The sequence below is a fragment of the Geotrypetes seraphini genome, chromosome 9 (assembly GCF_902459505.1).
Source record: "Geotrypetes seraphini chromosome 9, aGeoSer1.1, whole genome shotgun sequence".
Classification (NCBI taxonomy): Eukaryota; Metazoa; Chordata; class Amphibia; order Gymnophiona; family Dermophiidae; genus Geotrypetes; species Geotrypetes seraphini.
Window position 1 is genome coordinate 110,234,171 of NC_047092.1, and position 25,086 is coordinate 110,259,256.

Consider the following 25,086-nt stretch of genomic DNA (forward strand, 5'->3'; position numbering starts at 1 on the left):
GAGGAACCAATGGACAGCAACAGAAGAATTTACAGAAGATGGGAAAGCAGAAAAAAGAAACTGGGACCAACTTTATGGAAAAATAAGTCTCCAGACAACAAAGGTAAAAAACGGAATTTATTGACTAAAATATGTTAGCTTTGGGAAATGTATATAGCAGATGTCTTTGTATTGTGTTCAAAAGAAAAGGAAATGCATTTCTGGTTTTATTCCTACAGTGTTGAAGTAGACCCTGTACTGACCCTTGCTGTGCCTGGTGGGGATTAGAGAGCTGCACGGGAATGGGGACAACGGGGATCCCACGGGTTCCCCCTTTGGGTCGTGGGGATCCCGTAGGGACACCCCCTAGGGTCACGAGGATCTCATGGGGATGCCCCCTAGAGTTGCAGAGATCCCGTGGGGACGCCCCCTAGGGTCACGGGGATCCTGCCGGGTTCGATGTAATCGAGCCGCGAGGCTTGTCTTCTTTTCCCTACCTGCCCTGCCGCAGCATACAGCTGACCGGAAATCTTCCACGATGTAAGCACTGTAAAAATGCTAGAGCAAGCTTGGTCTCTTTTTAAGGACATAGTCACCGAGGCGCAATATATATATATATACCACGTATCAACAAGGGATCCAAGAGGAAAAAGAACAAAGAACCGGCGTGGCTCACTGTAGAGGTGAAGGAAGCGATCAGAGACAAGAAAACTTCATTTAAGGAATGGAAAAGGTCAAAAACGGATGAAAACTGGAACAAGCACAAACAACATCAACGCAGGTGCCATAAGGCGGTAAAAGGGGCCAAAAGAGACTACGAGGAAAAAATAGCCAAGGAGGCGAAGAACTTCAAGCAGTTCTTTCGATATATTAAGGGGAAACAACCCGCAAAGGAAGTGGTGGGACCGTTGGATGACCATGGAATAAAGGGAGCACTAAAGGAGGACAAAGCAATCGCTGACAAACTGAACACATTTTTTGCATCTGTATTTACCGAAGAAGATGCACACAGCATACCGGAACCCATCCGGCTATATACTGGAAACGAAGACGGAAAGCTGACAGTATTGACGGTCAGTCTAGAGGAGGTATGTAGGCAGATTGATAGGCTTAAGAGCGATAAATCCCCAGGACCGGATGGCATCCATTCGAGGGTCATCAAGGAACTGAAAGGGACCATAGCTGAACTGCTTCAACTAATAGCCAATCTGTCGATCAAATCGGGAAAGATTCCGGAAGACTAGAAGGTAGCGAATGTTACACCTATCTTCAAGAAAGGTTCGAGGGGAGATCCGAGGAACTACAGACAGGTGAGTCTGACTTCTGTACTGGGAAAGATGGTAGAGTCACTGATGGTAGAGTCATCATTGATCACCTTGACGGAAACAGGCTGATGAGGACCAGTCAGCACGGTTTTAGCAAAGGCAGATCATGTTTGACGAACTTGCTGCACTTCTTTGAGGGAGTACACAGACAGATAGACAAGGGCGATCCAGTCGACATTGTATATCTGGATTTTCAGAAGGCGTTCGACAAGGTTCTGCATGAACGACTACTTCGGAAAATTGCAAGCCATGGAATTGAGGGTGAAATACTTACGTGGATTAAAAACTGGCTGGAGCATAGGAAACAGAGAGTGGGGGTAAATGGACAATACTCGGACTGGAAGAGCGTCACCAGTGGGGTGTCGCAGGACCTGTGCTCTTTAACATCTTTATAAATGATCTGGACATAGGTACGATGAGCGAGGTGATTAAATTTGCGGATGATACGAAGTTATTCAGAGTAGTAAAGATGCAGGGGGATTGCGAAGATCTGCAACGTGACATAATCAAGCTCGAGGAATAGGCATCTACATGGCAGATGAGGTTCAACGTGGATAAGTGTAAAGTGATGCATGTCGGTAACAAAAATCTCATGCACGAACACAGGATGTCCGGGGCGGTACTTGGAGAGACCTCCCAGGAAAGGGACTTGGGAGTTCTGATCGACAAGTCGATGAAGCCATCCACACAATGTCCGGCGGCAGCAAAAAGGGCAAACAGAATACTAGGAATGATAAAGAATGGGATCATGAACAGACCAGAGAAGGTTATCATGCCGCTGTACCGGGCCATGGTACGCCCTCACTTGAAGTACTGCGTCCAGCACTGGTCGCCGTACCTGAAGAAGGACACGGTACTACTCGAAAGGGTCCAGAGAAGAGCGACTAAGATGGTTAAGGGGCTGGAGGAGCTGCCGTACAGCGAAAGATTAGAGAAACTGAGCCTCTTCTCTCTCGAACAGAGGAGATTGAGAGGGGACATGATCGAAACATTCAAGGTACTGAAGGGGATAGCCTTAGTAGATAAGGACAGGTTGTTCACCCTCTCCAAGGTAGGGAGAACAAGAGGGCACTCTAAAGTTGAAAGGGGATAGATTCTGTACAAACGTAAGGAAGTTCTTCTTCACCCAGAGAGTGGTAGAAAGCTGGAACGCCCTTCCAGAGGCTGTTATAGGGGAAAACACCCTCCAAGGATTCAAGACAAAGTTAGACAAGTTTCTGTTGAACAAGAACGTGCGCTGGTAGGGCTAATCTCAGTTAGGGTGCTGGTCTTAGAACAGAGGGCCGCCGCGTGAGCGGACTGCTGGGCATGATGGACCACTGGTCTGACTCAGCAGTGGCAATTTTTATGTTCCGGTAAGGGACCAACAACATAAAATCTTATTATTTGTGGACGATGTCCTCTTGACCTTGCAGGAGTCGGAAACCTCACTAGTAGCGGTTTCTCGGATTCTGCGGGAGTATGGTGTGCTCTCGGATGTTAAGATCAATTTAAATAAGTCTGAAATTTTGAATATAAATTTGCTCCAGGAGTGGCTTTACATATACAATTTCCATACCAATGGGCTCCTTTAGCAATTTGCTACTTAGGGGTTAATTTGACTTCAGACCCTGGGAATCTATATAAGACTAACTACCCTGCGTTGCTTCATAATATTTTTGCAGACTTAGAACAGTGGAAGGGTCTGAACACTAGCTGGCTGGGTCAGATTATTGCAATCAAAATGATTCTTCTCCCTAAATTGTTATATCTTTTAATGTTTCTGCCTATAGCGCTTTCCTCCACATTCTTTCGTAGGCTTCATAGAAGGGTATTTGCTTATATCTGGAGAAAATGGCCCCCTAGGGTGCAGGATTCTATATTATACCAAACCAAATCTCAGGGTAGAATGGGGGTGCCTAATTTTACATTATATTATAGAGCAACTCTTTTGCAAGAAATAGCGATATGGGTTACTTTTGAGGATCGTCACTAGCTGTCCATTGTTCAGTTCTTCATTCCGGATTTTACTTTATGGAAATTATGGGCACCAATGGCAGCTTTGAGGGACTGGATTCAGCATGACAACCCCTTTTGAGCTGTCATGTTGTAAACCAGGTACAGGCATATGTTCTTGGAAAGGGTCTTTTTTCTTCATACCGATTTGTGTCACTCAAGGTTTCTTAGCGGGACGGGAAGAATCGGTTAGGGACAGTTGGGTTCAGGCAGGGCTTCAAACTTTGGGTCAAGTGTGGGAAGGACAGGGGATTCTCTCTTTTGACTCCCTTAGGGGATTCATATGTGTATGCCCAACTACGTACTTTTTTGTTAAAAAAAAAAAAAAAAAAAAACCAAAAAACAACTTTTGGGAGTTGAGTCTGGGGGAGACAGTTTTGGAACAAGTCCTTCACTTAGGGGTGGATAGGAGTGGAATTTCTAGGATATACAGAGCTCTTTTGTTGCGGGAGGCTCCAGTAGACCCACACAGGGATGCTTAGGGGAGGGGGAGGGGGAGGTAACATGGCAGCAATTTTATAAAAGGCTATTTCAACTCTTTGGCCCTGATTCTACAAAGTGCGTTCCGATTTTAGGCAGCTGTAGGCGTCCTACAGCTGTCTAATCAGCCAATCGGGATGCACGTTTTTTTAAAAAATGCTCCCCAGGCAGGCTGCCTATATTGAAGACGCTTCTGGGAGCCTAGGGAGGCCCGCAAGACGCCTAGGCTCGCCTAAGGGCCTTAGGTGAACCTAGGTGGCCCTACGCATCTCCCTAGTAGAGGAAGAGATGCTTAAAATGTAGGCCAGCAAAATGCTGGTCTACATTGTAAGTAGACGCGGCCACTATACTTATCGCGGTAAGAGATCTCCCTGCTGCAATAAGTATAGCAGCCGCGGCTGCCTGTCCCATCACCGGCAGGAAGATGCCCAACTCCTCCTGCCGAAACCCCCCGGACCTCCCCAAATTGGTAATCGCCGGCAGGAGGATGCCCAACTCCTCCTGCCCCCGGACCCCCCTCCCCCCAAACTGGTAATCGCCGGCAGGAGGATGCCCAACTCCTCCTGCCAGAACCCCCCCGGACCTCCCTCCCTCCCAAACTGGTAATCGCCGGCAGGAGGAAGCCCAACTCCTCCTGCCGGAATCCCGCGGAACCCCTCCGGACCCCCCATGCTAACAACGACCCCCCCCCAGCTAACCTCCCTTCCCCAACTAACCTTTAAATGTTGGTTGGCTGGACAGGTCTTGCTGCCGTCCAGCTGACAAGTTCGCCTCGTGGAAATGAGATGGGCCCGCCCCTTCCTGGCCCATCCCCGCTAAATCTAAGGCCTGATTGGCCCAGGCTCTAGAAGCCTGGACCAATCAGGCCTTAGGCATTTCGGGTCCTCCCATCCCCACTAATCCTAAGGCCTGATTGGCCCAGGTGCCATTGGTGGGTTAGTTTCCTTTGTTGAGGACTTCTCTGTATTGTACATTTATTTAGTATCTGTGTTATTGGCATTTTCTCAATAAAACTTTAATAAACAACAAAAAAAATACTGAGTGGAGTAGAAAGGGTAGATGTGAATTGCTTGTTCACTCTTTCCAAAAATACTAGGACTAGGGGACATTCAATGAAGCTACTAAGTAGTAGATTTAAAACAAACTGGAAAAAATATTTCTTCACACAACCTGTAATTAAACTCCGGAATTCGTTGCAGGAGAATGTGGTGAAATCAGTTAGCTTGGCGGGATTTTAAAAAGGCTTGGACAATTTCCAAAAAGAGAAGTCCATAGGCCATTATTGAGATGACTTGGAGAAATCCACAGCTTATTCCTAGGACAAGCAGCATAAAATCTGTTTTACTACTTGGGATCTAGCTATGTACTTAGGACCTGGGTTGGCCACTGTTCGAAACAGTATACTGGGCTTGATGGACCTATGGTGTGTCCCAGTATGGCAAATCTTATGTTTTTAAGCTGGAAAGGAGTCAAATAGCTTGTGCTCAAGCTCCTGATAAATTAAGGATGCGAGGAGCTACACAGGGGATGGATGGCCGTCAAGCTCCAAAACTATTATAGCAGGCTGGCTAGACAGGTGTCTTTGAGGGCAGATCCTGCTAGCAGCAGACTTTTTATCATAGAAAAAAAGGGGGTTTCTTTGGTCATAAGAAAATATATTTAATTTTTTTTTTTAAATACACACCAATGTGACATCTTAAGTGTATATTAATCTAATATAATAAAACCCTAAGCCTACAAAGGTGGCCTGGGATTGTTGAATCTTAGATATTTGACTGTTGGTTGTGGAATGCGACATATTAATGATTTTTTCAGGGGTACTTCAGCATTCACTAACACTTCCTTGGAACTTTCCTATTTTCGCTCTCTCCACTTTAGTGCCTATCTTCACTCTATTCCTTCTTCCTTGCCTGAGCCTCTCTCTTCGAAGGTGCTTCACCATCCCTTGCGGATGGTTTGGCGCTGGGTCTGCAAATTTCATGCTCTCTCTGCTACTGTCTCTCCCTTTTTGCTGATCCATTTTAACGGTTCGTTTCCACCAGGGATAGATGGGCCCAGTTTGCTCGGTGGGAGACAAGGGGCATTCATTATGTGTTTCAATTGGTTGATGATGATGGAAAAATTTTGTCCTTTGCACGATTGCGGGAAGTATTTGATCTTCCTCCCACTGATTATTTTGCTTATCTGCAAATTCGCCATTACATTTCTTCTTTACCCTCTAGTTCTTTACAGGCTTCTCACCAAGAGATGCTGTCTACGGCATTCACCATAGGTTCCCAGCTTCCTGTTCCCCTTACATTCCATCATCGCCATTTGAAAGATGAGTCCCCCATGTTTGATCACTCTAAATTACGGGATGCTTGGGCCCGTGACCTTGCCATTGATTTGCCTGCTGATGTGCTTTTACAGGCTGTTCGTAGGTTACCTAACTTTAGAAAATATACTACCTTTTGGGAGCAACACTATAAATTGATCTTTCGCATATATCTTTCTCCTAAGTGGGCCTATCTCTCTGGTTTTCGGGAGACTGCTTCCTGTCTCCGCTGCCAGGCTCCTGAAGCGGGCCTGGGCCATATGTTTTGGACCTGTCCAATGGTTCAGACTTTTTGGACTGCTGTGTTTGTATTTGTAGAACGCACTTGGAACATTACTATTCAACGCTCTCCTTTGATCTTGTTTGGAGCTGTTCCTCATTATTACCCTTGACTTCGAGGAGCGGCTGCGTTCCTCAAATGGACTGTCCTCATTGCCCTGAAATGTATTCTGCTGAAATGGCTTGAGGTTGATGCTCCGGATTACTCCATTTGGCGTTGTCGGATGATTACCCTTCTGATGTGAGAGCGGCGAGATGTGATGGACTTCTCCTCTTGTCGAGGCCGCACCTTTCAACGCATTTGGGAGCCATTTTGGACTACTATGACTCCTCTGGCTCGTAGCAGATTGCTTAACTGTTGACCACTTTTTCTGTTTTGGTTTCTTCTTGCTGGTGTGTACGCTTTCTTTTGCACTCTGTATTTAGCTGCTATTGTACTTCGAATGAGGACCCGTGGGATGGGAACAGAGGTGGGGTGGGGTGGTTCGCAGGGGGGTTGGGGTGTGGGAATTGGTTTAATGCACTATAAAGTAGAGCATGTTTACAGTTCACTTTGTACCTTTTTTTGCTACTTTTGCTATGCTCAATAAATATATTTAAATATAAAACCCTAAGCCGCGCATGCGCACTCCCACCTGCGTGCGTCCGTTTTCCGTGAGATGTAGGGCACCGCAGGTAGAAGTGCGCATGCGCGCGAATCTCTCTCTCTGGCCGGCAAAGAATCTGTACACGGGACTCCCTGCTCTTCAGCTTCTCCAGGCAGTGGCAGACCAAACAGGATCCGATCGCGGAACCCAAGGTAATGATCTGACCGAAGTTAGTTTTAAGTTCTAAGCCGCCAGGCAGCTCCTCTCACGAGTCGCACCTGTGTCAGAGAAGGCTTCCGACGCAGGCAGGGATCGTGAGAGAAGCCGCTGCTGCGGCTTACATGTTAAAAACTAACTTCAGTTAGAACTAAAGGTTGTCGGCGGCGTCTTTGCTCCTCTCCCCGGCACACCCAAACCCCCATTCAGCCTCCCATCCGACCCTACCTTTGGCTCCCTTAGTCCCTTGCCGCCGCTCCTCTTCTCTTCCCGCCCCGACACGGCAGAGCAAATCAGGCCAGTAGAAGACTGCGAAGCAGTGTGTTTAGAGTGCTGCGGCCCCTGCTGGAGTAAGGACATTTGTCGGGACCGGGGGAAGGGGGCGGCAAGGGACTAAGGGAGCCGAGCACACCGCAGGATGGGAGGGAAAGGGGGCTGCTTTGGGGGAGGGGTGTGCTGCGAGGCAGACAGCTTTGCTTGGGGGGGAAGATAGAAGGGGGGCCACGGAGACACAGTCAGGGAGGAACTGGAGGGGGAGAGGGAAAGGGGACTGCTTTGGATGAGGGGTGTGGTGGGAGACAGACAGCTTTGCTTGGGGGGGGGAAGACAGAAGGGGGGCCACGGAGAGACAGTCGGGGAGGAACTAGAAAGGGAGAGGGAAAGGGGACTGCTTTGGGGTAGGGGTGTGCTGGGAGGCAGACAGCTTTGCTTGGGGGGGGGGAAGACGAAGCAATGTTACTTACTGTAACAGTTGTTATCCAGGGACAGCAGGCAGCTATTCTCACTAATGGGTGACGTCATCCAACGGAGCCCCTATGCACAAGTATTTTTGCTAGAAGAAACACGAAGTTTCAAGTCTCCCACACCGCGCATGCGCGAGTGCCTTCCCGCCCAGACCAGGGCGCGTCTCATCAGTTCAGATAGCTGGCAGAGACGTGAGAATAGCTGCTTGCTGTCCCTGGATAACAACTGTTACGGTAAGTAACATTGCTTTATCCCAGGACAAGCAGGCAGGTATTCTCACTAATGGGTGACCTCCAAGCTAACCACAATGGGATGGTGGGAGAGTTGGCAACTTAGGAGAATAAATTTTGTAATACTGTTTGGCCAAACTGTCCATCCCGTCTGGAGAAAGTATCCAGACAATAATGAGAAGTGAAGGTGTGAACCGAGTACCAAGTGGCAGCCTTACAAATCTCCTCAATCGATGTCGATCTGAGGAAGGCTACAAAAGCTGCCATTGCTCTGACCTTATGGGCTGTGACTTTACTGTGAAGGGGTAATCCAGCCTGGGCATAGCAGAAGGAGATACAAGCCGCCATCCAGTTGGAGATGGTACACTTAGAGATGGGACATCCCAACTTGTTCGGATCAAAGGAGATGAAAGGTTGAGGAGCAGTTCTGTGTGGCTTGGTGCGTTCCAGGTAGAAAGCCAAAGCACGTTTACAGTCCAGAGTATGAAGAGCTAATTCTCCAGGATGAGAGTGAGGCTTTGGAAAAAACACAGGAAGAACAATGGATTGATTCAGATGAAATTCCGAGACCACTTTGGGGAGGAATTTTGGATGGGTACGAAGACCACCTTGTCATGGTGGAACATAGTGAAAGGTGGATCCGCAACCAATGCTTGAAGCTCACTAACTCGACGAGCAGAAGTGAGGCCAATGAGAAACACAACTTTCCAAGTGAGATACTTCAGATGAGCCTTTTTTAAGAGGTTCAAATGGAGGTTTCATAAGCTGAAAAGAATAACATTGAGATCCAAAACACTGGAGGTGGTTTGAGGGGAGGATTGACATGGAAAAGTCCTTTCATGAATCTGGGAACCACCGGATGAGCAGAGAGAGGTTTCCCTTGAAGAGGTGATGGAAAGCAGCAATTGCACTAAGATGGACTCGTATTGATGTAGATTTGAGGCCAGAATGATAAAGGTGCAAAAGATAATCCAAAACTGAAGACAAGGAGGAGTGTTGTGGCTCATGATGATGAGAAAAACACCAAGCAGAAAATCTAGTCCACTTTTGGTGGTAGAATTGTCTAGTAGCAGGTTTCCTTGAAGCTTCCAGGACATCTCTCACAGGTTGAGAAAACTGGAGAGGGGTTACGTTGAGAGGAACCAAGCTGTCAGGTGTAGAGGACTGCAGGTTGGATGAAGTAGAGATCCCTGATGCTGTGTATGCAGCGATGGAAACACTGGTAGAAGGAAGGGCTCCCTGCTGCTGAGCTGAAGTAGAAGGGAGTACCAAGGTTGTCTGGGCCACCGTGGAGCAATCAGAATCATGGTGGCATGGTCTGACTTGAGTTTGACTAGAGTCTTCTGAATGAGAAGAAATGGAGGAAACGCATATAGGAAGAGATTCATCCAGTTCAGAAGAAAAGCATCTGCCTTGAGGCGGTGAGGAGTGTAGATCCTGGAGCAGAACTGAGGCAATTTAAAGTTGTGGGGGGCTGCAAAGAGGTCGGTCTGAGGTGTTCCCCACTGAGAGAAGATGTGATGGAGGGGCGTTGAGTGGAAGGTCCACTCGTGAGGTTGTAGCAGACGACTCAAGTTGTCCGCCAAGGCATTGTCCGCCCCCTGAATGTAGACAGCTTTGAGGAAGGTGTTGTGGCGAATCGCCCAATCCCTAACTTTCAGAGCTTCCGACAGAGGGAGGCCGATCCCGTGCCCCCCTGCTTGTTGACATAATACATGGCGACTTGGTTGTCCGTGCGAATGAGGACCACCTTGTCTTGAAGCAGGTGCTGGAAAGCGTTGAGAGCATTGAAAATCACCCTGAGTTCCAGGAGATTGATGTGGTACTGGCGGTCCGTGCTGGTCCAATAACCCTGAGTGCGGAGATCGTCCAGATGAGCCCCCCAAGCATAAGTGGATGAGTCGGTCGTGAGGACTTTCTGATGGGGGGGGGGGGCGTTTGAAACAGCAAACCTCTGGATAGATTGGAGGATAGCATCCACCAGCGAAGAGACTGTTGCAGAGCAGGAGTGACCTGGATGTGTCAGGACAGAGGGTCGGATATCTGCGTCCACTGAGATGCCAGGGTCCACTGGGGAATCCTGAGGTGGAGTCTGGCAAAAGGAGTCACGTGAACTGTAGAGGCCATGTGGCCCAGGAGAACCATCATGTGTCTCGCCGAGATGGACGGGCGAGAGGACACCAAGTGGCAAAGATGGAGGAGAGCTTCCAGACGCTGGGGAGGGAGGAACGCTCTGATTTGGGTAGTATCCAGAACAGCTCCGATGAAGGGAAGAGTCTGGGAAGGTTGTAGATGGGATTTCAGGAAGTTTATCTCGAACCCCAGATGTTGCAGTAACCAAATCGTCTTCTGGGTTGCGAGGACGACTCCCTGAGACGTGGAATCCTTGATAAGCCAGTTGTCTAGGTAGGGGAACACCTGGAGGCCGTGGTTCCTGAGCACTGCGGCTACCACTACCAGGCTCTTGGTGAAGACTCTGGGTGACGAGGCCAGGCCGAAGGAAAGCACTCGGTATTGAAGATGAATATGTCCCACCCTGAATCTGAGGTATTGACGCGAGGCCGGATGAATGGGAATGTGAGTGTAGGCCTTCTTGAGATCCAGAGAGCATAACCAGTCGTTCTGCTCGAGGAGGGGATACAGGGATGCCAGGGTCAACATGCAAAACTTTTCTTTGACCAGAAATTTGTTGAGGGCCCTGAGATCCAAATGGGGCGCAGATCGCCCGTCTTCTTCGGAACAAGGATGTACCGGGAGTAAAAACCCTTGTTCTGTTGGGCCAAAGGAACTGGCTCGACCGCCCCCAGCTGTAATAGGGCCTGAGCTTCCTGAAGAAGAAGGGTGGTCTGGGTCAAGTTGGAAGGATACTCTCTTGGAGGATGTTCCGGAGGAACTTGATGGAATTGAAGAGAGTATCCCTCCTTGACGTTGGAGAGGACCCAGAGGTCGGAGGTAATTGTCATCCATCGATGGTAAAAGTGATGGAGACGACCTCCAATCAGTGGTAAACTTGAAAACGGCAGAACGACAGAAGTTATGCCCTCTTTGAGACAGTCAAAAGGGCTGAGGAGCCTTAGGGACAGCAGACGATTGCGACTTCTGTTGTTGCTTTTGAGGGTGCTGCCTCTTAACAGGCTGAAGGATGGTGCGAACCTGTTTAGGTGGGTAATGCTGCTGGTAGATCAACGGTGGGCGTGATGGACAAGGAACAGGCTTGGCTTTGGACGGAGGATGGACTGGAAAGACTTCTCGTGGTCCGAGAGTTTCTTGGTCGCTGTCTCAATGGACTCATCGAAGAGGTCGGTACCAGCGCATAGGCCACTGGCAAGCCTGTCCTGAAGATTGGGGTCCATGTCGATGGTTCTGAGCCACGCCAGTCGGCGCATGGCCACCGAACATGTCGTAGCCCGAGCCGAGAGCTCAAAGGCATCGTAGGAGGACTGCATCATCTGCAAGCGGAGCTGGGATAGTGATGTCAGAATCTCCTGGTACTCAAATTGTGCTCCAGGGTCCAGATAGGGCATGATCTTCTGGAGGACAGACAGGAATATTTGAAATATGTGATGAAGTGGAAGTTGTAATTCAGAACTCTGGAGGCCATCATGGAGTTCTGGTAAATTTTCCTGCCGAACCGGTCCATAGTCTTGCCCTCCCTGCCAGGTGAAATGGTGGCGTAGACCTGAGAGGGGTGAGACCACTTCAGAGAGGACTCCACCTAGAGGGATTGGTGGGAGAGTTGGAAAACCGTTGAACCCCTTTGTGGTATACTGTGCGGTACCTGGCATCCAATTTGCCCGGCACAGCAGTGATGGAATAAGGTGTTTCGAGGCACCGCACAAAGGTCTGATCCAGAAGCTTGAGGGATTCAGCAGGTGGTTGAGGGAGATGCATCGACTCCAGATACTCTTTTGAAAATTTGGAACCTGTGTCCAGTTGGATGTCCATATCAGCAGCCATCTGCCGAAGGAACGAGGAAAAGGATAGCTGGTCAGCCAGAGCAGGGCCTCGAGAAGGGCTCGAGGATGTCGAGGCCTCAGGATCCAATGAGGACAGGGATCGTGATGGTGAGATAGATCCCAGTGAGTCCCCGAGCTCCGGTAACGGGGGCGGAGAAGTAGCCGGTGTGGAATACTGCAGAAAATGCTGTTTTCGATGAGGCGAGGCATGTCTGGACGAGTGCCTCGATGAATGCCTCGATCGATGATGTGAGTCGTGTCTGGACGTCGGCCTCGAAGGACGAGGTGAGTGCGTCTTCACTGAGGCCCCCAGATAGTGGATGGGGCTGGAGGCCGTTGATCGAAGGTGGATGGCTGGAATCACCACGAGGCACCCGCAGAGGCTCGAGCCAACAGAATCACCAACAGAGGCACTCGCAAAGACTCTACTCCTTGTATCGAGTGGATAGGTTCCAATGGAGGCACTCGCAAAGACTCTACTCCTTGCATTGAGTGAATCGGTTCCAATGGAGGCATGGGCAAAGACTTTGCTCCTTGCGATGCATGCACCGATGCCAGACCAGACACTCGCAGAGACTCTGCTCCCTGTATAGAGTGTGTGTATCGCTGAGGCACTGGAGGCGGCTCGACCTCACGGGAGGCCTCCGTGTGCCCAGGCTGGATTTGGGAGAGAAGCTTAGGCCCTATTGTGGTGAAGAGCTCAATGAATTGCTTCTCTAGCAAGGTCTGGAACGAAGCCGGTAAGGATGGATCCGCATCAGCAATGGGACCACCTGCTCGGCCCTCGCGTTCTTTGGGGGTAGTGCGTGAGTGCTTGGGCTTAGAAGCCTTGGGCACTTTTAGCACTACCGGTGGGATAGGCTGCTGTGCTACCTGACCTGAAGAGACTGAGGAAGGCATCACAGCAGGCGCTGGAGTTGGAGCCGGCACGAACGATGCGGGCTTGATGAGACTCGGCGCCGCAGAGGTGGAAGGCTGGGGAGCAGCGGAGAAGTCGAAGGTGTGGGGCCCTTCGATGAAGACTGCTCCATCGAGGACTCCATGCTGAACAGCGACTCCCACAAGATGCAATGGCACTTGAAAAGCACGTGCGGTGAGTGTGGAGCAAAGCCGGCACGATTTCCGGAAGGTGTTGAGACCCGAGACACTGCATACAGCGTCGATGAGGGTCCGTTAGCGAAATCGCGCGCTGGTACTTGGCACCACTTTTTAAAACAGGTGATAGGCCAGGACATAGGCCGGAAAAAGCTCTGCCGCAAGATTGAAGCCACGGGGCTGCGGCCACTTGGCCCTGCCCCAGTCGGAACGAATGGAAGAAATGTTTGTTTGTTTTTAAAACAAGAAAGAACGACGAAAATCAGCGATTAAGAAAAAAATAACCCAAAACCGCGGACTTTAGAAGGCACAAGTGAAAAATCTTCACGCAGAGAGTCGAAGATGGACTTCTCAGCTCCGCGGAAAAGTAAGAACTGAGGAGACGCGCCCTGGTCCTGGGTGGGAAGGCACTCGCTTATGCGCGGTGCGGGTGACTCGAAACTTCGAGTTTCTTCAAGCAAAAATGCTTGTGAGGCGTCCGCATAGGGGCTCCATTGGATCACGTCACCCATTAGTGAGAATACCTGCCTGCTTGTCCTGGGATAAAGGGGGGCTACGGATAGACAGTCAGGGAGGAAAGGGAGAGGAAAGGGGCTGCTTTGGGGAGTGGGTGTGCTGGGAGGCAGACAGCGTGGCTTGGGGGGCTGGAAGACAGAAGGGGGGGCCATGGAAAGACAGTCAGGGAGGAACTGGAGAGGAGAGGAAAGGGGGCTGCTTTGGGGGAGGGGTGTGCTGGGAGGCAGACAGCTTTGCTTGGGGGGGATGACAGAAGGGGTGGCCATGGAGAGACAGTCAGGGAGGAACTGAACGCGAGAGGGAAAGGAGGCTGCTTTGGGGGGAGGGGGTGTGTTGGGAGGCAGGACAGCTTTGCTTGGGGAGGGGAGACAGAGAGGGCCACAGAGAGACAGTCAGGGATGAACTGGTGGGGGAGAGGGAAAGGGGGCTGCTTTCTAGCACCCGTTAATGTAACGGGCTTTAACCACTAGTGCAATATAAATAACATCCTGCTCAAGCCATTAATACGTAGACACGAAGGAGTGGAAGAGTCCAAAAAAAGACTGGTGAACTCCAAATATTTCACAAAACACCCTTCCTTTATTTCTCAATATAACACCGACTCGACATGTACATTGTTTCAGCCAGATGGCCTGCCTCAGGAGTCTCAATGGTTTGTGTAAAGTAACGGATTCACATCCGTTGATTACTTCAATTATAAATACTGCTGTGAAAAATGCCACCAATAGCAATCTGCGTTTTTCATAGCGGTATTTATATTGAAGTAATCATTGGATGTGAATCCGTTTAATTTTACACAAACTCCTGAGACTCTCAAGGTAGATCGTCTGGCCGAAACATGTACATGTCGAGTCGGTGTTATATTGAGAATAAAGGAAGAGTGTTTGTGAAGTATCTGGAGTTCACCAGTCTTTTTTTGGACTCTTCCACTCCTTCATTGTCTACATATTGTGATTGTGGATTTGATTCTCCTGTGTCACTCTCTCTCAAGCCATTAATACATGCACCCTAACTTTAGAAAAACTCTCCCAAGTAATAGGTTCACTAGGAGATTGAAGTATCATATGGAGGCAGAAAGCTCAATGCATAGAACCTCTTATAACATATATGTTATTTCAGATCCTTATCCTGAATTGATAATATGCCATATAATCATTTACATAACATAACATCATAAGAATTGCCGCTGCTGGGTCAGACCAGTGGTCCATCGTGCCAGCAGTGTGCTCCACGCAGCGGCCCCTCTGGTCAAAGATCAGTGCCCATGAGACTAGCCCTACCTGCATACATTCTGGTTCAGCAGGAACTTGTCGAGCTTGGTTTTTGAATCCCCTGGAGGGTGTTTTCCCCTATGACAGACTCCGAAAGAGCATTCCAGTTTTCTACCACTCTCTGGGTGAAGAAGAACTTCCTCACGTTCGTACGGAATCTATCCCCTTTCAATTTTAGAGAGTGCCCTCTCTTTCTCTCTACCTTGGAGAGAGTGAATAACCTGTCCTTTTCCACCAAGTCTATTCCCTTCATTACCTTGAATGTTTCAATCATGTCCCCTTTCAATCTCCTCTGTTCAAGGGAAAAAGGCCAGTTTCTCTAATCTTTTGCTGTATGGCAACTCCGTTCAGCCCCGTAACCATCTTAGTCGCTCTTATCTGGACCATTTTGAGTAGTACTATGTCCTTCTTAATATTATGACGACCAGTGCTGGACGCAATACTCCAGGTGAGGGAGCACCATGGCCAGGTACAGCGGCATGATATCCTTCTCTGATCTGTTCGTGATCCCCTTCTTTATAATTCTAGCATTTCTGTTTGCCCTTTTCGCCGCCGCCGCTCACATTGCGCGGATGGATTCATCGACTTGTCTATCAGAACTCTCAAGTCCCTTTCCTGGGAGGTCTCTCCAAGTACTGCCCCGGACATCCTGTAGTCGTGCATGAGATTTTTGTTACCAACATGCATCACTTTACACTTATCCACGTTGAACCTCATCTGCATGTCGATGCCCATTCCTCGAGCCTGATTATGTCACTTTGCAGATCTTCGCAATCCCCCTGTGTCTTCACTACTCTGAACAACTTCGTATCAGCCTCAAATTTAATTACCTCACTCGTTGTACCTACATCAAACCTCCGTCCATCCTTAACTTTTATTTATATCTGACTGGAATTCTAATTTTATTTGCATATCAAAAAAACACTTCAAACTTCAAAAAAGAAAAAGAAAATATATAAGACACAGCAACACTTATCTAGATGGCTGGTTGCCAATCCCAACGTTGGTGAGTGTTTCAATAAACACCCGACATTCTACTTTTTTCAAGAGCGTTTCAGCCAAAACAGGCCTTCCTCAGGGGGTTTAACAGCCGTTGCTGAACTTCATATTTCATGCTTCAAATGTGCTCCTGCTGCCATTGTTGAATCTGCCATGCAAGTCTGCATCTTCTCCCAGGTAGAGGTCCTAAACTCTGGGCACTGAGCCTTAAACTTAAAATGATAGGAAAACCCCTGAAAATAATAAAGCTGCAGAGCAGATCAGAAACACATATGAGCAACTTGCTTGCAGAAGAAAAACTGAGGGGGAGCAGGAGCAAGCCTACTGGGAAGGAGGTGGAGTTGAAAGATGATGATGTGATATTCTGCAAGAAACTTGTGGGTTCAGATACATAACTTAACATTCAGGAATATAAGACATATTGCACTAGAAGATACGTTGTGAAGTTTTGTATTTGGGACAGAGACTCTGTTTTTTGGCTATCTCTGTCTTCCTGCACTGACAAAATAAAACAGTTTCACATATTGCTATGTTGACTGGTTATTAATAAATGGAAATCTGAAGACCTTGAAATGAAGGGTGTCCAACCTGCGGCCCAAGGGCCGCATGCAGCCCCGTGAAGTATTTTGTGCAGCCCCGGTCTAGGACGATGCAGTGTTTTCCTCTGCTGTCTCTGGATGTTTACCGTCTTGCCAGCTCCCTCCTCTGTCTTGCTGCAGCATTTGTGCAGCCCAGAAACATTTTTTTTGGCCAATGCGACCCAGGGAAGCCAAAAGGTTGGACACCCCTGGCCTAGAAGATACTGGTCAGTGTTTGTTATGAAATTTATTTTTGCTGCAGTATGACTGGGTCCTTTCTGTCTGGTCCCTTCATATGCCTTTGAATATCTCATTTTATACTTGAGTACCTGATTTAATTTAAAAAAAAAAAAAAAAACACCAAAAAAACAACACATTGATGTACACCACCTTGGGTGAATCTCTCTTCATAGAGGCGGTTAATAAATCCTAATAATGATAATAATTTTCCACCTATTAGACAAAGGCAATCTGGCATTATGGAAACTTTAAAAGAGGTTTATTTGTTTGAATAACTTGACCAAATACTCCTGCTTGTACTTTTGATATTTCTGTTTCATATCTGGGAATAATTCTATTTTAATGTTAGTGTTTTACTCTGGAATTAGTTTGGAAATATTCTTCTTTCCTGTTTGAAGAATCCTCAAGCCACTCTGGGTGATGCCCCTTTCCTGATTGAAAGACATCCAGGTCTGTCTCCTCAACATAAAACCAAGATCTAATGAAACGCAGTATAGTAAAACCAAAAAAATTTCAATACCATCAGACAATTTGTAGAAACTTTTAGAGCACTGATCATGTATGTACTGTACTTTCAGGCCGCGTCATCATTTACAACATCTCAGTTGCTGTACATCTTAGTAGAATACAACTCTTAGCAGTGGCCTGTGGTCAGGGCCTTCAGGGATTCAATTAAACCCAAGCCCTTTGAACATACTATTTTACCTTTGATCCTGTTGGTCCATTCCTTTGACAGCAAACAAAGTAGACCGTACAATTACTCCTTTGTACTAATCTCTCCTCGATGGAGTACAGTCAGGGGCTTCAGGGAATACACTGAATCCCCAGCCCTAAGAACATACTACAGGGTCCCCCTCCATATTTACAGGGGTTAGGGGTACAGCCCCCTCCCTGCAAATACCATAAATTCACAAATAACTTTAGAGCCCCCAGCACCTTAAAAAGAAAACAGTCAGAGCTGCCTCCATGCGGCTTTTAGGGCAGGAAAGTGGCAGCCTCTGTCAATGGTGGGAAGTTTAGGAAGGCATGGCATTGTTGTCCACCTGTGCCCCCAGCTGCTTTCTTCCAGGGCCTTTCTGGTAGCTTGCCTGACATGGCTCCCCTGGCCTCTTTCCTTTCTGGCTTCGGCCCAGCTGTCAGCTCCAAGGGGGGAGTTTGAATGCCAAAAAAAAAGAAAACGAAGGAAAAATAAATAGCCGGCAGTGCACCAATCAGCTGTTCAGCTTTTCTCTGCAGCTGATCAGATGTTTGGCGGCTCTTCTCTGTATGTGGCCGATCCATAATCTGTACCAACAGGGCACTAATAAGATCAGATACCTTAAAGGACTGCTCAACTTTAGAAAAGTAATAAAAATACACCTCTTCACCTAACTCCCCTGCCTAAGACTGATAGATTACAAAGAAATATTAATGTATATTGATTGTGTCACATTAGGATAAAAACTTATAAATCTTGCACTGTAACTATGTCAAATTTTATCCTATAAACTGCATATTTTGTATATTGGTATTAGATCCTTAGTATGTGTCAAGTAGAATAAAACTTGTATTGAAGAACCTTGTACTGGAACTAAGGCAAAATTGTAACCTGTAAACTGTTATACTACCGTGTTTACCCGATGGTAAGACACCTGTCTTATTTTTTTTGGAAGGCCAAAATATGCTCTAGGGCTTATTTTCGGGGGGGATGCCTTATTTACCCTTTCATGTCCCCTTCTGTATCTCTATCCTTATTCAGTAGGTCCTGCTTACCCTTTCTCTTCTTTGTGTCACTATCTCCATTTTCAGCTTTCCCCCCACTTTTCCTTTGTTACTGCACCCTGTAGCTAGAATCTTTCCACCCTCCCTCCACTCCGGCCCAGCCCAGTATGAAATATTTCCTTTTGTTTCCCTCCCCTCTCTCTTTCTCTCTCTCTTCTGCTCCCTCACCCACGAGTCCACGGCCGCCGGACCAATCAGCAAGCAAGGCTTTCATCTGTGTACGTGCTGAGCTCACTGCTCAGCATGGCTATTTCCCGCCGCGACGCCGGACTTGTAAGTTGCATGCCTGCGTGACACTCTACCGGAGCCACGGCAAAGGTGGAAAAGAGCCGCATGCGGCTCTGGAGCCGCGGGTTGCCGACCCCGCGGTAGACGGAGGGACACATGGAGTCACCCACCGTACCACCCGATTCGGGTAAGCGCAAGGTATCGGTGGGTGGCTTATTTGCGGGGGGGGGGTGCCTTATTTTTACAATTTTTTCTAAAAAGGGGGGGCTGTCTTATTTGATGGCCCTGCCTTATCATCGGGGAAACACGGTATGTATATTGGCATTAGATCCCTAGTATGTGTCAAATTAGGATAATCCAGTGCACATCGTAACAGTTAACTGTATATTATGTATGTTTAACTTTGTAATTCCTTTCGGAGCTCTTTGGGGAAAACAGGGTAGAAAATGAATTAAATAAATAAATAAAATACCATCTTAATCTTGGTAGTTATTTCAGATGGGGTTTTACTTTTTGGCAGCTCAGTAGAGCAAAACTTAGCAGTTTTTCACCTCTCCTTTTCTGTTAGTTGTTCAGTGGCTGATCAGCTACTCGGTGGCTCCTCTCTGTGCATGAAAAAACACTCATGAATAACCAAAGTCATGAATGTCAAACCAGCGAATATGGAGGGAGACCTGTATTTTTATTGATCTGATTGATTTTTTTCCCTTGTCAGCAAACACAGTAATTTTTTTCCCTGTGCAAAACAGTAATTCTGCCTTGGTAGAGTACAGCATGGCCTTCAGGGCAGGGGTACAGATACCACTGGGCTTGGGTGGGCCAATCTTGGCCAGTCTTTGTGCTATCCAGGGCCGGAGTAATCAATAGGCACACTAGGCATGTGCCTAGGGCCCGAAACTATGAAGGGGGCCCGCTGAAGGAGGACGACTCACTTTTCCGGCAATGGGCCCCCCCTCCCGGCAGCAACAGTAACTGCTTCTGCCGGTCCATCCTCCTCGACGTCACTTACTTGCTCCGGAAGAAGTGACGTCTGAGGGGGATGGACCGGCAGAAGCAGTCATCGAGGAACCTTCCGGTAACAGATCCGGCGGTTATTGCAGTTGCTGCCGGGAGGGGGGCCTGTTGCCGTTGCCTGCGGGGGGGAGGGGGGCATTGCTGTCAGCTGTTATAATGCTGCTTTCGGGCAAAGGAGCCTCAGAATGGCAGAGCCAGCAGCAATGTTTGGAGGAGGAGAAAGGGGGCAGGGTGGTATGGAAAGGTGGTGGGAAGGATGGTGGGGAAGCGTGGTATGGAAGGGTGGTGGAGGGAGAGAAAGGGGGCAGAGTGGTAAGGAAGGGTGGTGGAGGGAGAGAAAGGGGGCAGGGTGGTATGGAAGGATGGTGGGGCAGCATGGTATGGAAGGGTGGTGGAGGAAGAGAAAGGGGGCAGGGTGGTATGGAAGGGTTGTGAGAAGGATGGTATGGAAGGGTGGTGGAGGAAGAGAAAGGGGGCAGGGTGGTATGGAAGGGTTGTGAGAAGGATGGTATGGAAGGGTGATGGAGGAAGAGAAAGGGGGCTGATGCTGATGGAACTGTGTGCAGGGAAAGGGAAAGATACTGGATGGAATTGGGTTGGAGGGATAGAAAGGGGGCTGATGCTGATGGAGTGGGGGGAAGGGAGAGGAGAGAGTGAAATGCTTAGACCATGGGGGTGTGGGAGGAGCGGAAGGGAAGAAGCGAGGAGAGAGATGCCAGACCATTGGAGGAGGGAATGGTAGAAGATGGATGCCAGACTAATGAGGGTGAGGGAAAGATGGAAGGGGAGAGGGAGGCATACAGTATTCTGTAAGTGGCACAGAAGGACAAAAGATGAAAGGAAGATATTGACAAGAAGATGAGGAGAGCAGAAACCAGACAAGACAAAGGTAGAAAAAAAATTTTCTATTTATTTATTTTTTTTGCTTTAGGAGACATGCATCGCTATTTCTGTGGTGTTGCATTGTATGCAGAGTCCAGCTTCTTGGTGGTTTTATTTAACCTTTGTCTATTTTATCCCCCCTTTTACAAAACTGTAGAGCATTTTTTTAGCACGGGCCTTAACTAAAAACCATACTACAGTTTTGTAAAAGGGGGGAGAGGTTAGTTTGTGATTACATATTCCATACTAGGTGAAGGTGATTTCTGTGACCTGTTTGTATGAAAGACATGGTTTTTTGTTAGCGTTGACTAGCCTTTTTGGCGAAATGCATCAGGCATGGTTCTTGGGAGCACCTTGAATTAACCTGATTTGAATCTCCTTATTTTCTGCCAATCTTCTTTTGTTTCATGTTGGATTCTTTGGTGGACTGCTTGCCTTGTTGTTTCGTTGCAAGTTAACATACATGGAATGGAACGTACTAGAGAAGTTACAGATTTGGTTATTTATACATACATATGGGTTACAGTTGGTGTAGAGTGAGGCAGTTGAGAGGCATTGTAAACTTGGTTATTAATATAGACTTATATTTCGGATAGTATTACTGCTTTAAAATATTTGAACACTTTTATATATGCATGGAAAGGGTTCAGAGTTAAAGTCCTGGGTAAATAGGTGGGAAGGGAAGGAAGGGGGATTTGTTCAGAGATGTTTGGGGGTTGCATAGAAGAAAAACTGTGCACTGGTATGCTAATCTTTGTTTGTTTTGAATTAAGAAAAAAGAAATACAAGTGGAAATAAAGAAGTAAATAAGAAAACAGATAAATTGGGTGGGACATGGGCGAGGCGGGGTGGGACATGGGCAGGGCATGGGCGGGTTAGGGGCGGGACAGGGCCAGGGGGGCCCAGTGTACTTGTGTGCCTAGGGGCCCTCGAAGAATTAATCCTGCCCTGCTCCTACCCTACAATTAGTACAGGCTGGTTAGGCTACACAGTCCAACTCATTGCCATTTAGGCTTTCCACAAGATCCCATGGATGGGTCTAATTAAACTAAACTAAACCTTAAGCTTATATACCGCATCTTTTCTATAAAGATAGAGCTCGGCACGGTTTACAAGAGTTTTGAAGAGAAGAAAATATAATAAGAATTAGTGATTGTATAGAGAGCAGAGGAATTTACATTTTTGAAAATAGCCATATTTTCAGAATTGTTGTGATGTCTGCCGGTCTCCACCAACCTCAGGGAAGATCTCCCACGCCTGTGAGGAAGTGCATCTGATGCAGCTTTCCATCTTTATAAAAAAAGAAGGGCAAATGGGTGCCAGAGCAATTCAGACTAATTGTCCAATCCCTAGTCTTAGGACTACTGGACTATTGCAATTCCCTCTATCTACCTTGTCCTGCCAACATGATAAAACAACTTCAGACTATACAAAACACTGCCCTCAGACTAATCTACTCTCTGAGAAAATATGACATCACCACTGCCTTCCTAGACTCTCACTGGCTACCAATACAAGCACGAAGTCAATTCAAATTCTACTGTCTATTATTCAAAGCATTAAACGGCTCTGTCCCCTCCTACCTAAACAACCACTTAAATCAGATCCTCACCACAAGACAAAGAAGAACCCAGACCCCTTTTGCCTTCCCTCCGCTCAAGGGCACTCAGCGCAAGAAGATGTTTGACAACCTTCTTGTGATGCAAGCAGCAAAACTTAACCACTCCATCTCCAACCTGCTGACGGCAACAGGCGACCTCAAAACATTTCGAAAAGAAATCAAAACCCTGCTTTTCAAAAAAATTATCCAGATATCTTAATTCCCCCTTCCCCCTCCTCCCAGGTAAATTCCCCTCCCAAAGCCTCCAATTAGGCAATCTCTCCCTCCTCAAAACACCAACCAAGAATACAGATCCTTGAACTGTAATGTAATCTTATTTGTAACCTAACTGTAACCTATTTGTTATATTACCTAGAAAGTACAGTCATCTTACTATCCAATTTCAAGTTATTACCTAGAAATGTACAGTCGTCTTACAATCCAATTGCAAGTTCTTCCGGAATTTATCTAGCTTTCTCACCTCTTTTATAACAACAAAAAAAAAATACTGTAACTTCACTGGAAATGTCCAGTTAGCTCTTTTGTAATCTGCCTTGAACTGCAAGGTATAGGCGGAATAGAAGTCACTAATGTAATGTAACGTAATGCTTCTATTCATGTTTGATGCCTCTGGCCCCTAGCTGAGCCATCAGTGGGCACAGCTCCAATTATCTCTTTAGGGTTGCAGCAGCTAGGTTCTTGTAAATTTCAATGGAATATAAGTCCCTCTGAAAGTTCTCTGCCATTTTAGTTGCCCGCAGCACCTTCTCTTTTAATTTAAAATCACAAAAGCAAGCTATAATATATTTGGATTTATTGTTCCTTGAAGTGCCCAGAGATCTGAGAGCATTTTTTGAGGAAAAACACAATCCCATAGATTGAAGCATATAGTGTGCTGAAATAGGGTAGTTAAGAATCTCAGAAACCTGCTTGGACAGAATAGAAATAAATTTCTCAGCCAAGACTTACATGTTCCACGTTTCCATCACTGATTCTCAAAACCTCCCCCTTTTTTTACACTCTGTAATTATTCACTGAATTCTTTATTGCTTCTTTCTTTAAAATACTTTCAATGGTGGTTCCTTTCTCTCATATTATTAATATAATTTGTTCCACTCAGCAAAGAAATACAATAACTTATCTTAAATAGATGCAAATTCCAAAGCCCAACAGGACCCGTTTCGCCCTTTCTCTAGGCTTTCTTAAGCACTCAGCCTTCATTGGGATTGACGCAGTCAGAAAGCCTAGAGAAAGGGCGAAACGGGTCCCCGTTGGGCTTTGGAATTTGCATCTATTTAAGATAAGTTATTGTATTTCTTTGCTGGGTGGAACTCACTACCAAAAGGAATTAAAACTAGAAAGACACCAAAAATTCAAGAAAGGAATAAAGACCTTACTTTTCTCAGAATATTTTAAAATTAGACTAATCAGGGGAGCGTAGGGGTATAATAATATGGTGAATATAGCTCACTACTTCATAGTTCATGCATGATAGGATTAAGCAGGATATACAAAGGAAGTTTAAATGATGATACATTTAAATGACAACTAATAGGCTTGGTATGTATATTTATAGAGACTAATGATATATATAAGTACTAGTGTTTAAGCCCGTTAGATTAACGGGTGCTAGATGTCTCCTGCTTTTGAACCTGGGCAGGGGCAGAGGCAGAGCCGGGGCGGGAGGGAGTGACGGTGGGAGAGCAATTTCAAAGCTTCAGCATCGGCGGCTCCTTGACCAATCCGCGCTTACAACGTCCCCACACTTGTGGTCTGGCTGGCTCCCCCACCAAAGCCCTTCGCAGCGGCAGCCCCTCCCGCATCCGTCCCCATGTCCCAAGCCTCTCCGAAGGCCGGCTCCCACGAAAATGGTACCCCTCTGTCCAAAGCCGCGGCGGAAGCCTCCCTCAAGACACATTTCAAATCTGACATATTGTAATCACAAACAGAAAATAAAATTATTTTTCTTACCTTTTGTTGTCTGGTCATTATTCATATCATGTAGGGGTCCCAGGCTATGGTTGGCTTTTGATAACTCGCTTGCCAGGGCCCCTTCTTTCTTCTTCCCTCCCTCCATCCCTGCAGCTGAAGACAGGCACCTCCCCCCAGTGGTCTGAGACAGGAGGGAGCAGTTAGGAGAGGGTCTGAGGGCAAAGAGGGGCTCAACAGCACACAACCACCTTTCCTTCCCTCCCTCCATCAGGTGCTCCAGTGGTCTGAGACAGGAGGGAGCAGTTAGGAGAGGGTCTAGGCTAAAGAGGGGCTCAACAGCGTCCAACCACCTTTCCTTCCCTCCCTCCATCAGGTGCAGTGAATCCACCAATGTTAAAAGGAGCCGCGTCGAAATCGGAGGCCTGCCACTGCTGTAGCACGTTCCACTCTGCCTTGGTCCCACCCCTTCTCTGACATATGGGACCGCGGCAGAGGGAATGTGTTACGGTGGGGGCAGGGCTCCAATTTCAAAGCAACTCCTTTTAACATAGGCGGAGGTAAACTGTACCTGATGGAGGAAGGGAAGGAACGGTGGGTCAAATTTTTGGCAACGGCAGGAATTGTTTTACGGGCCAAGCACCGTGAAACTTTGTTTCTTTAGGCAGCCCAGTTATTTACTTGGATTCAATGTGAGCCGGGGTGAGGAAGGCCGCCGCAGCCTCGCGGCTAGGTAGGGGAACAACAATGGCACTTATGCTCAAGCCCCCGCCGCAGCTCCTCTCTCGATCCTGGTGCGGTTCGAGAGGGGAGTCGTGGCGGCGGCTTGAACATAAGCGCGATTGTTGTCCCCCTACCTAGCTGCGAG

The 25,086-nt window shown here is 47.5% G+C and overlaps 1 protein-coding gene across 10 annotated transcripts in view; it reads right to left on the reverse strand.

The window, feature by feature from the left end:
* Positions 1-25,086, reverse strand: part of ATG4B (autophagy related 4B cysteine peptidase) — a 669,563-nt gene that overhangs the window by 228,709 nt on the left and 415,768 nt on the right. The window lies entirely within an intron of this gene.